Raw genomic sequence first — 13105 nt, 5'->3', positions numbered from 1 at the left:
GTGTGTGTGTGTGTGTGTGTGTGTGTGTGTGTGTGTGAGGCTGACGGAGCTACCTCTCTGTGCTACATGTGTTGTGTTATCACGCTGGTGAACTCGAGCGCACGGTCCTGCCTCCATTAATAAAGGTGAAGGGGCCATTAAGTTTTCATCAGAGCCACTTTATTACTCCACCACTCCTCGCTGATGTGCACATCAGTTTGCTGATGCCTTCTGGTTTTTCAGTCGACAACCTGCACAAAAACACAAGCCTGTAGAAACAGTGTGTGCTCAGGCTCCATGGAGCAGGTCTAACACACACACACACACACACACACACACACACACACACACACACACACACACACACACACACACACAGACAGACAAGTGCCTCAGCAGCCATTAGTCCCACTCTGTGTTTGTGCTACAACACCTATCACTGTACATTGAGCTGTGTTGTCTCCCTCAGAGTGGAAGAGTGTACACTGGGTTCACGCTGGAACAACATACCTTGTGTGTGTGTGTGTGTGAGGAGAAAGGGGAGGAGGAGGAGGGACAGGACGGGGAGCAGGAGGAGGCTCCCTGAGAGGCTGGCCTACTTGTGCTCCAGTTTCTTTGGCCTTTTTTCTGTTGACGTTCCTTGTTGTCAAAAGCTTTTGTTTGGATCACGCTGCTTTCCAGGTCTGCTGGCGCTCTGGAGCCCAGTTCCATCACCATGGGCTGGCAGACACACACACACACACACACACACACACACACACACACACACACACACACACACACACACACACACCCCTGTGAGATGTAAAAGAGGGTGGCAAACAAACACGCACAAACACACAATTCAGCATCCTTCAGAATATGTGGTCTTGGCGGGCCACGTAGACCACAAAGGCTGAACCGAAATGAGAACGTCTGGTCTACAGAGGAGTTCCTTGATTGCCGTCACCAGCTTGTCTCACCTTTAGTTGGGCCGGGAAGGAATCCAAACCTTGGAGCCTTCGTTCCTCAGGGGATGGAAGGACGCATTTGTCTGCCGTAGTTGGAGGAGCCTTCGAAATGAGACTAGTTGAGTCTAGTTGAGCGGCTGTGATGCAATCTTTCTTCATATAGAACCTGGATCTAGAAGTGGGCGGGGGTGAGCAATGGCCACCTAATTTGTCTAAACTTTATTCTGTGCCATTTGATTCTGCCAATCACGTTTATTGCATTTGCCCCGTCAGAATTTCCTGATTTCTGAATTGCTGGTTGGACATAGTGCTGGGTTCAAACATATTATTATCTGAGTAAAATTGATCTTCATTTGAATGATGCGATATCGAGCCATAAAAAGGACGGATCATCACACTCAGGTCCCCGGGGGGGAAAATACGTTTAGTTTGTGGTGCTGCCTTCAGGTGCTGTCCAAAAAACAAAACATTACACAAAGGACAACCAAGTTAAAGTCTCCAGGTGTTCACAGTTTGTTCTTTTACAAAAGCAAACCGGGCTGTTGAACTTGTTTTTAACTTATTATAAATGATTTACGTCTGTATCATTAAAAATAATCTCCAGTGTTTAATTGCAGTGTCGTCAGCTCACAGCTTCCTTACTGGGAATCATCACCTGCATTTGTGCTTATGCGTAGGTGCACAAATGTTTGTGTTACGTGTCAAAAATAATAATTAAATAATTATCGTTATCATACCATTGGTTAGTTGAATTTACTATTGTGACGCATTCTTAAAAACTTGGAAATACTCTCAACACTAAGTCCACTGTGTGAATAGGGTGCCCACCCCAAATTTCGAATTGCCCCCCCCCCAATCTCAGCAGTCTAGATCCAGGCCTGCTTCAAATGCAGCCTCTGAAGGATGCAGCCCCTGAATTGAGACACATCTTGTGACTGGTTAAGTGCATCATCTCGGTACACAGCACACTGCACGTTGCTATGCATGTCAGAGTGAACACACGTGTGAGACAGGGAGATGCACAAATTGAGACACAGCACCTGATCCATAAGTGTTTTTCAGTTGATCAATGTGGCAGAGCAGCAGGCGGCACACATTAAGCTTAGTGCAGCAGGGAAGCTATTGAAAACAGCCTCTTCAGTGGTTTTCCACATAAATTATTCCTTGTATTACTTCTGCTTGTTTCTGCCGGGTTGTGTAATTTTCCATCACGGCGGCTGGAGAGTGATGGTGGTGAGTGAGCATGTCTGTGTGCACATGTGTGTGTGAGCTTGTATGTGCTCCAGTGGAGGAGGTGCTCTGTGTGGAGGAGGAGGAGGAGGAGGAGGAGGAGGAGGAGGAGGAGGTCGCCTGCCACCAAACATTTTCACCTGAACTTGTTAACGGCTTAACGGGCTTCCAGCTGGAGGAGCTCGGCCCTCGTAGTAACCCGCCAGCACCACACACACACACAAACACACACAAACACCCACACCCACACACACACACAAACACACACACACACACACACCAGCATCTGGGTGCTCTTGGATTGTAAAAATTAATGGCACTCGCTCTCATGTCCTGCTTCCCCACTGAATGTCAAGGTCGTCTTGTAAACGAGTCGCGGCGCTACAGGAACGCCGATAACAAAACGCCCGAGTTCTTCCCCACGTTTGTCTGTCTGTGCGGGAAAACGGCAGCGTGTCAAGGTGCAGATCCTGGGATCCTGTGGAAATCCTCAGACACATGAGACAAAAACACTCGGCCCGTGTTGACTCTGCCACGTGCCAAGAAGATTAATTGTGCACGTTAGCAGAGATGTTCCTCCTCGTCTAATTAGCAGCTACCTATGAAGAACGCTCGCTGGTGCATCCACGCCGCATGATGCCCCGAATGTCATTTCCCCACCCACTGAGCCAGAACCAGTTTTAAGAATAGATAGAGACAGATAACTCATTTAATGAAATTCACTGATGGTTCCTTTGTCTCACTGCGACTCCGCTTTTATCTTCACCCACAAGTCAGAGATATCTTTTTTTTTCTTCTACCTTCCACTTTACTTATTTCACAGTTCATTAAGGTTCAATCAGAGCACAGCAGTTCTGCCTCTGTATCAGGGTTTCATCAACGTGTCTGTGCATGGAACGCACTACATGTTCACTGGTGGAAACTGTTAAACATGTTTTACCAGTTTGAACATGTGATCTGAATGTGAACCAAAGTGAAAACGATCAAGTGCAGCCTTCACTCACCACGGCTGTGATGTGAAGTCAGTTCCTCTTCTTCCTTTTGAAGTCATTACTGAACCAACAGACAACCCAGGGATTCGATGTCAGGAGATGTTTCAACAAAAAGCATTCCCTTATTCATTAACTGCACCGAGCAGGTTATGTTTTCATCTGTGTTCGTCTGTCAGTTTGCAGGATTACACAAAAAGTACTTGGCAGAATTTCCATGAAACTTTGGTGGAAGGATGTGGGTCAGAGAAGAAGCCGTGAAACTCAGTGAATTCATCCAGGATTCTTTTTCACTTTGTTCAACATTGTGAGATAATACGCTTTTCAACATTTTCTCAGAAAATAATTAATGGACCTCGATGAAAGAAAATCTGCAACATTTAGACAAGTAATATCTAAGAAGGTGAATTTTAAGAGTTCCATTCTAGTTTATTATCTTCTCTGACATAAAAATAATAATAATAATAACAATAACAACAACAATAAAAATAATAAAGTTGATTTCTAAACAAGGCTACAATGTGCACAGAACAAAACAAGACAAAACAAAAATAAAAAAAGACAACAGAGAAAAATATATTAAAAACAAACAACATCCGTTTAAACCAGTTACAATCAGGCATTAAAAGGCTTTCCTGTAAAAACAAGTTTTAAAAGTGCTGACTAGGCTAATCTCCTCAGGCAAAAGGAATTGCACAGCGTCTGGGCCCCGACGGCTCGGTTCAGTGACCAGCTCCAGACTCCGGAACTATTCTGGAAGATTTGAGATAATGGCTTGGAGCAAAGGGAGTCAGTATTGTATAAACTGTATACACAGGCTGTTTGATCGGACCTCCGGGCTCGCTTCTGTGGTACATTTCATCACACTGATTTTGAAAGGATAACTTCAATACAGAAACAACAGTCCGAGCAGAGTAGAGTTAATGCACTTTTATTAAATATTCTTCCCTCCCAGGCCGAGTGCGATGACGCGCTCCTGGTGTACAGCAGGTTCAGGCAGGGATCCAACACTTTGTGCACGGCCTAATAACAGAATGATGGACAGGGTCTGGCCTTTATCTCTCTGAAGAACATGAGAGGGAATTAAAGGGTCTTTGCTCTGAGCCAACCTCCACCGCAGGGGCCAGGAGGTCCGGTGACACACACACACACAGGCGTATTCCAGTGGGGACACAACGTCTCCCCTGCCACTTTTCTGACAAATACACCGGCTCAACAGACGAGCAGAGGGCTGTGAAATCTCCAACGTACAGAAAGTCGTAATTTCATCCCTGATGCGGGCTCCTGAGATTCACTGTAGCAGTAAAGCGTCTCCTCTCTCCCCCCCCCCCCCCCCCCCCCTCTCTCTACATCTTACAGCCTCTCTCCTTTAATGCTAATGGGGGAACCTCTGTGGTGAAAGCCATTTGTGTGGAAGTGTGTCTGACAGTTATAAATGATGTTATGGGGTCTAATGCACATGCTGCATTCCCACCTTCCCCGTGGGGACTCCTTTGCCCAGTTTGCATTGCAAAAGCTGGACTTGTCTGGCTGCTTTTTCTCCTGCCGACCTCATTCTGTTTGGAGCTTCATGTAGTGTGCGTTCCACAGAGACACACACACACACACACACACACACACACACACACACACACACACACACACACACACACACACACGATGTACCCATGCACACTTTCACACACAGCGAGATGAAAAGTGATGAGTGACTGATGCAGATGCACACACACAAAAAAAGACGTTCTCTCATGCATCAGAGTGATCAAAAGAGACGCTGATGTGATGCACAGCGGCCGTCCATGTTGACAGTGATGCAGTAATTAGGGGTTCAGAGAGAAATGGCTGAGGGGCATCATGGAGCTGAATGAGAGGTGGATTCAGTGAGTTGAAAAGCTGTAACACATCGTCCACGCTAAAACCCGTCCGTATCCACTCCACGCTCCAGCGAACCGCCGCCCCCCCGTCCACAGCACAAAGCCGCCATCATCCATTTTCACACTCGGTAATGAACTCAACTCTGTTTCCTTTCAGCTGCCGTCGTAAAAAGTGAGTCCACCTGTAATGTTGTGGCTCTTACAGCTCCCGCCCATGTCCCGCTCTGCCCTCCCCCCTGACCTTTCGCCGGAGCCGCTTGTTCTACCCGAAATTAATGCGACCAGGAAGAGCAAGGATGAGGTTGAGAGGAGAGCTGAGAGAACGAGGGAGGTCAAGAGTCATTTTTTACCACCGGCTCCTCCGCCGAGTTGTTTTTCAGGTGGCTGGTTTAGAACGAAGCCACACATCATCCCGGCGCTGGTGGCGGCCCGCTGTCTTGAGACGGAGCGTGCAGCCGCTGCTTTATGAGTCACATCCCCGGGCCCCGGGCTCAGCCAGATATAAATTAGTGGTGTTTTGTATCTGGTTGTCTGCTCAACTTGACTTATTCCAGGTACATACAGTAAATATACTCATTACCAAAAAAAAGGCTCAGTGCGGAGCAGGAGGAGGCAGCGGAACTGGAGAGAGAGATAGATGTTTAGTCCTTTGACAGCAAGTCTTGCGTGAAATGTGGCGCGCTGACTTATTATCATACAGCGCATGTTTACTTCAAGGCCGCCGTGTGACTGGTGGCAAAATTAATGGTCGGCGGTGTGGATACTGGGGAGGGATTATACCGTGATGGATTTGGGGATGAATGGGCCATTTGGATGAATGTTTTTACTCCATCACGAGTCGCAATTTTGCTTTTTCACATCATTCCAAACAATTTTAATAGTTATGTTACATCATTTGACTACAGTATTAGGTTATAAGTTACCAGCACATTATTATAAGTTATAAGGTTATTAGTTTATGATAATGTGCTTGTACGTTTTTTTTTAAATTTCATTTGGAGCCAGACACTGTTGGCAGCAGTTTGTAGAATCTGTGTGTGGAAGGCACTTTAAAGATCATGTGAGTGGCTCTGCGTTTATTATGCAATTAACTAATGTAATGTAATGTAATGTAACTACAAATCATGCTTACTTTACATCCCTGCTCCATTTCTGAGACTCATGCTGATTCTCTTCAGCTGGTTTTCACATTATATCAAAACGTCGTCAACAACATACAAAGACTCACAATTTGGTGACAAATCAGGTCTTCATTATTTTTGATTGAATGATGGATGATTAAGTGGAAGCACAGTTGCAGGTAGGGGCTGTTATCAGAGCTCTCCATGCCACCTCCACTGCAGCCTCCCCTGCAGATCCTTACACAGTCTTCGATACAGATTTGATATTCATGGTGTAAAAATGTCGCAGAATGTGTGGAGTTGTGGGCAGGGAGACATTAAATCTGACCTTGGGCAGAATGAATGAGCACGTCTGTTTTATGTTCAGCTTTTATGTTTTATTTCACCAGTATTTGAATTCTCACAACAGTGACCGTTTCAGTCCGACAGCTCCCGCTTGACACGTTTATTACAGCAGCAGAACATAGTGAGAGATCATTTTGATGAGCAAATATCTTAGTCCCCCCCCCCCACCCCCCTCAGTGCAGTCGCAGGTGGTTCAGCTTGGCTGACACTGGGCAGCAGGGGCACCGACAAGCAGAGGGCGAGCTGGGAGATATGAGCATCTTGAATGGACAGCCACATAGGGAGGGTAACAAAATCCCCATTGACATCAGGACAGCAGAAAGTCTACACATCTTCTGCCGCAGGCTCAAAATACATCTCTTCCAACAACACCTTGGTTAAGAAGATGATGGTCTAAGTCAAGTTGCACTTATATGTTGCACTTACATGTAGCACTTTGTAGTTTGGCTTTTTTTGAAGCCAATGTGCTTACATGATTTTTGCTGTTCTGCGTTTGCACCCTCATGGTTGAATGCACTTATTGGAAGTCACTTTGGATAAGAGTGTCAGCTAATGTTATGTATGTATACGTGTGTATGGGTGCGTATGGTAGTGGATTGTGGATAATTCACGTGGTGTGTCACGTGAGGAGAGAAGTTCTGCGTAAACATCGCTCCTTTTCTGCACCATCCAATAACTATTGCATGAAATAGGCAGCAGACGCCTGGTAGAAGCTGTTCGCCTTGACACGCATTGCAACCGAGAAGAAGAACGTGATCATCCAGTTTCTGATTTGATACTGCGGCTGAAAAAAAACAAGCACAAATGCTGCGAGCAAGCAGTGGAGACTGAGATATGTATGAGAAGAGGTTGGAGGATGACAAATATTGTGGCTGAAATTACATGGAATTTGTCGCAAAACACTCACACACTAGACCATGGGTTGTTAAGCACTAGGTTCTCACATTAAAACTGAAAAGCGCAAGTGCTATGCAAGCACTATGCTCATCAAGTTGTTTGCAGCTACTGCTGGTTAGGGCGCTCTCACACCTTCTTTATTTGGTCGGGATCTTCCGACTTTTCAGATCAGACTGAATCCAAATATCAGGCGTGAAAGGTGCCTCAGAAGAGTTTACGAACAATTGCGGGAAGTTGAGCCAACATTAGACAAAAGAAGAAGGAAAATAAGCTCCAGTGTTAAGCTCGCAGGATTGATTGTTGTCTTCACCTCCAACGACAACGACAATCTTTGAACAACAATGACGCTCATTTTGCTGATAGTAAAACTATAATTATTTTCAAGTGGTAACGAAAGTAAAGACGTGTATCAGTTTATTCTCCATTCAAACAGAAAGAAAGCTTTTTTTCAATGCACTTCATTCAAGTTAGTGAATACAATAGCTGAATTGACACCTCGCTGATGTCAGACACACATCAGTCTAGGAACCAATCAATGTCAAGTTAAGGTAGAGAGGTCCCATGTAGGTGATGACGACAGGACGCACGTTTATGTGATACAAAATTATTCTGCCATAAATTCAACTCCAATTAACCGGAACAAATGTTACCATGTGACAGAGACATGAACCTTGGTTTAGACTTTCAGATGTGAAAACGCCCTCGGGCAGTTCGTACTACAGATGATTCGTCTGCTGTGAATATGTCGGCTCTGGTAAAGCCTTGACATTAGGCAGCATTCATCATTTCTTTCTGCGACAGCCATGTTGAAGGCAGAAGTGCTGCGGGTCGACACCTAAACAGTGAAATTGATTGGAAGGCTGCTGAGCTGCGACACACCTGTCATGAGAGACAAACAACTGTATCGATTGTCTCTCTGCCAGGAAAGAAAATACACACGGTTTGAAGAAGAAGAAATATTGAAGAACATCAGGATTATTTCTCCTCGGAAAAAAATAGCCAGTTAGACAATGAGGGTTCTTTGCACATTTGTAGAACAAGTGAAGATTGTCTAATGTACATATTTTTGTAATTATAGGTCAGAGTGTTTCTTCAGTTGTTCTTTAACACAGTTTTATGTTTATTTGAAGGTAAACGCAGGGGATCCTCCTCTATATGGTTTTATTTTCATTAATAAGGCAGTTCTTTCATTCATATCCACTAAAACTCAATGACAGAGTATATTTTAATTTGTTGATTTCTTTTGCTGTAGTATTAAAACGCTCTTAATAGTTATTACATTTTGTTAACTACTTTAAAAAAAAAGGCACTCTGCTGCTTCAAGGATGCTCTGACATGTGGGACTTGAGTTCGCTGCTGATCCAAAGCCTTTAAATCCCTGAAACAACCAAACTCACATGATCCTTCATTGCACGTCTTTGTTCTGTTTGTGTCTCAGCCTTGAGAGACTAAACCAGACTAAACCTGCCTGGTGTTGCCAGATTTGAGGTCTGATCCCAACCTGAGATATTTTAGATATTTCTAAAATATGTGCCTGCTCTGGAAAGGCTTTCACAGGGATAAATATAAATCAGACAAGAGCTACAGATCAACACAGAACACGGGAGTACACACACTGCAGTGAACTCCTACACTAAATAAATACATTACTGCTTTAGTAATTAACTTACCTTTTACCACAGTCAATGGATGTGGCTGGTGAAATCAAATTGTCTCTCTTAGCTGAACCTAACCACAGTCTAAAAATCATTATACTACAGAACACAACTTTGTTCAGCTACATAGTTTGACAGCATGTTCACATGAGGTCAGCTGCTACCAAACAACACACTCCATGTCCAGTTTGCCTGCAAAGATGATGTCCCATTTAGTTTGTTGTTATATGTCAGAAAACCATTTGGATTGTATCTGTTGTCACAACAAAGTGTCACGGTTCTGCTGTAGTTTAAGGACTTTTGAAAGTCTTATGTTGTGGCAGTTGTTGATTTTGTTTTATTTTGGTTGTGTCGTGTCTCTGCTGTACCTTCCTTTCGTATAGTTGACTCTGTTAAGTTACCTTTTGTTTTTCCTCATGTTGTCTCATTTCCTCTTTTATTTTGACCATCGCTTCCTGTTTCACCTGTGTCTCATTAGCATCCTCCGTCAGCTTCATTCGTAGACTGATCGCGTCACACCGGGCTCCTCCAAAGGCTCCTCCAAATGTGGCTGACAAATGTGTCCTTCCACCCCAGCGCAACGGAGGCTCCACTGGCTTCCCCACCCAACATGTCCCATGATTCATTGTACTTCAGTGACGAACTGTTTGTCAAAGAGGTAATTGCGGCAAAAAGCGAGGCTTAAACGTCAAGAGAATTTATTTTTAAATGTAAGTACTCAAATGAAGAGGGAACGGTACACGTTGTTAAAAAAACATCTGCTCAGCATTTTTAATCAGCTGAAGAACGTTTTCGTCCGTAGCTTTGCAGCTAGGCGATAGCTGTAATGTAGGGACAAGCTGGTGGGACAAGCTGGTGATGCAATAGGAAGACCAAACCGGTTCTTTGATTGATTAAAAATGTTGAACAAGTACCTTTAGCTGTTCGTTGCTCGGGCTGTAGGACACATTTGTCCGCTGCATTTGGACGAGCCTTGGAATTGGGACAGTCTAGTCACTCAGCTCTGATGCAAACGGTCAAAAAATGCAGCAATCAAAGGATGCAGCCCCTAAATTGAGACACAGCTACAGCTACTGTTGGTCACTTCACTTCCTCTCAACCGACCTGCGACCTGCACCCTAATGAGTCACACTTGTCTCCTTCACTGATCACATGCCCCGCCCTGATCAGTTCCACTTGTATCTTGTTTACGTCTTTAAACCCTGTGTTCTCCTGTGTTCCTGGTCAATCTGTCTTGTTACTATACTAGTGTGAATTCCAGTGTTTTCCTTGTAAGTTATTATCCAAGTTTGGTTTTTGGACCCCGTGTTTTCTTCGGTGTGTTGTGAATTCCTCCAGCTGACTCAACTGTGAACCTGCACCATGATACGACAGTCATATCGAAGACTGTGTGTTATCTAGACCTCATGTGCGTCTGCATGTGGGTCCTCACCTGATTCCAAACATAGCACAAGGTCATAATGTTTCCACAATGTTATCACACTCCTCAGGATATTTTGGATGTATAATAATACACTTCTCTTTATTCCATCTGTTACTGAGTGTTGGCTCAGGAGGCTAATGTAATGCATTTTTCATGATGTCTCTCTTCCTGCTTCCCAGTGTGGGTTGTGTATCTAATTGCATGATGTGTGTTTTAGCCATTTAGGCCTTCATCAGGGACAACACAAAATAGCCTCCCTTGAGCTTTTCTCTTAACCTAATGGTCATATGATCAGTGCAGACAGGCACGTGGCAAGATCACATGCAAACAAATCAATGCATGCAAAACATCTTAGAGCATCTGATTATTAAGATACTTTCATACTAATAAGCAGTAAGTCCCTAAATAAACAATCACAGAAAAGAAGAAATTGGGTTCCACATTAAAACCTGGGTGTTGTGTTGCTTTCAATGTTTATATCCACAGAGATTCCCTTTGTTTTTTGAGTCTGTTTCCTTCTTTTATGAAGACTTCTGCCAAGCCCTGATAACTCTTTGTAATGAAGTGCCGTGGGGTGTTAAAAGGTGTTTTACAATTTATGATTGACTTTATTTCTTACCTGCGGCCCGATGTGTCAGCAAAAAAGATGGTATTAAATTTGGTATTTGTTATAAAATGTTCATGCTTTTGAGGAGAATAAAACGCGATGACTGCCTGGAACCTAGGAAATTGATTAAAAAAGGTTTTAGGAAATGATTGACAGTAATGTTACCAGCATCTCATTTCTAGTTCGTTTAGCTCAGTTGACTTTGATGAGTGAACATCAATGCTTGTGGAGTCAGTAGAGGAACGTTTTCATCACTGTCAATGCACAGACAGCAAATACTTTGAGTTGCAAATGGGATGTCAAATCTATGGTGGCCCTGAAATGCAAATCACAACACACAACAACAAATCACAGAACACAACAGCAAATAACAAATCAGTTGTATAAGAGGAAACACAAGAAATCACAAAACACGACGGTGAACAACAAAAACACAACAACAAATTACATTGGGTGTTCTGATTTGCAATTGTGATTGGCACTTCAGGGCCACCGCACAAATCACCAGCATGGTCTTTCAAACAATCAGGTTCTGTGTGTGTTATTGTTGCTCATGATGCTGGTGAATGGAGCCACAGTTTTAGAAATGGGTTACAATCACTGTTTCCTACGCACACACACGTGATCGGGACATGATGGGAGTCATCATGCTGCTTCAAGGACACTGACATGTGGAGGTTGAGACTGACCTCGTGAAAATGGCTGAGCTGCTGCACCAGCTGAGCTACGGCCCCTCAATCTTTCAAAGTTTTTTTTTCTCCCATGCGACATAAAAAATATGAATCTAAGCTTATACGTGTTATTTTTAGTTACCACTTCTCTGTCTTTAGCTCTAGGTTGTGTCTCCATTCTTGAGACAGCCTCCGTTCTGTGTGTCTGCAGATTTTGTCACAAACTCCTGCACGTAGGATGTTGACGGGAATGCATGTGTAGACGGGCGGCGCAGGTCAAGAGGTCAGAGCTGCGCACGAGTGGGGAATTGAAAGTGCAGAGGAGCAGCTGTCCAGATGATGGATAGAACAGGTGCCTCAGAGAGAGATGGGGAAGAGGAGGAGGAGGAGGAGGAGGAGGAGGAGGAAAGAGAGGGGGACATGTTGATCTGCATTTTATACCCATCGGGGTGAAATAGAGAGGAAATCAGTCTGGCTGAGTTGCAGAAGGATTTATGATCTCATCAGGTTTGATGGATGGATGTTACCCAGTGTATGATCATTTCCCGCCGCCTTTACGCGATATTTGATTTTCTCAAAGCAGTGGGCTCACGGCAACACACTCGCTCCTCCCAAAGCCACTGATGGTCAAAAATGTGATTTACTCCACCAGCAGACATGGGGATGTTTATTCAAATATTGGCCGGATTCCCGGCAGCGGAACGCAATCAACGCATCGACACCGCGAGCGTTTATCTCACGTATGAATTATGCTCTTTGCTTTGGCGATATTTAAGAGCCTCTGATCAGCAGTTCCCAGGTAGACACACCGAGTCTTCTGACTGATCGGAGAGGGCGAGAGATGGGGCAGCATAACGGAGCGGTGGTTTCTTCAGCAGTGGGGGGGGGGGGGGGTGCTGAGTCAGCGGTCTTCAGGAGGCCGGCACCCATTTGTTAAGCGGCCTGTCACCTCCACTGCCTACCCTGTGGATCCTGCGGGTAGTTTATGTATTGATTTAACAGCGAGCCTCTCTCCATTTTTTTACATAAATGATGGCTCACTTGGCTCGATGCACACGGGCTGGATGTAGCTGTGTGAGTCGGTAGCGGAAGCTTCAGGGGTCGCAGGTAGAAGGGTTAACAGAACCCCCCCCCACCCCTCCCCCCTCCACTTATATACGGTAAATCTGCCTCCTCTTCACATCTTAAAGCTGTCATTCTGTGGAAGAACAGTCTCTTAAGAGGAGTAGATGCAGTTTGATGGAATCGGCCATGTTTTGCTGCTTTGTCTGGATATAGTTTTTCTGCTCCACTTTTTCTGAGCTTCTCGCGAAATCCTGCAACATCAAAACCTAAAGCTCCTGGGACGGAGCCAGCCTTCCAAA

At 44.6% G+C, this 13105-nt stretch overlaps 1 protein-coding gene across 2 annotated transcripts in view; it reads left to right on the top strand.

Annotated features, from left to right (window-relative positions):
* Positions 1 to 13105, top strand: part of LOC117774059 (transmembrane protein 211) — a 110115-nt gene that overhangs the window by 2631 nt on the left and 94379 nt on the right. The gene's annotated exons all lie outside the window — the stretch shown is intronic.

This window comes from Hippoglossus hippoglossus, chromosome 14 (assembly GCF_009819705.1).
Source record: "Hippoglossus hippoglossus isolate fHipHip1 chromosome 14, fHipHip1.pri, whole genome shotgun sequence".
NCBI classification, from domain to species: Eukaryota; Metazoa; Chordata; class Actinopteri; order Pleuronectiformes; family Pleuronectidae; genus Hippoglossus; species Hippoglossus hippoglossus.
The sequence above is the reverse complement of the archived record's forward strand: the minus strand, read 5'-3'. Positions and strand labels throughout refer to the sequence as shown.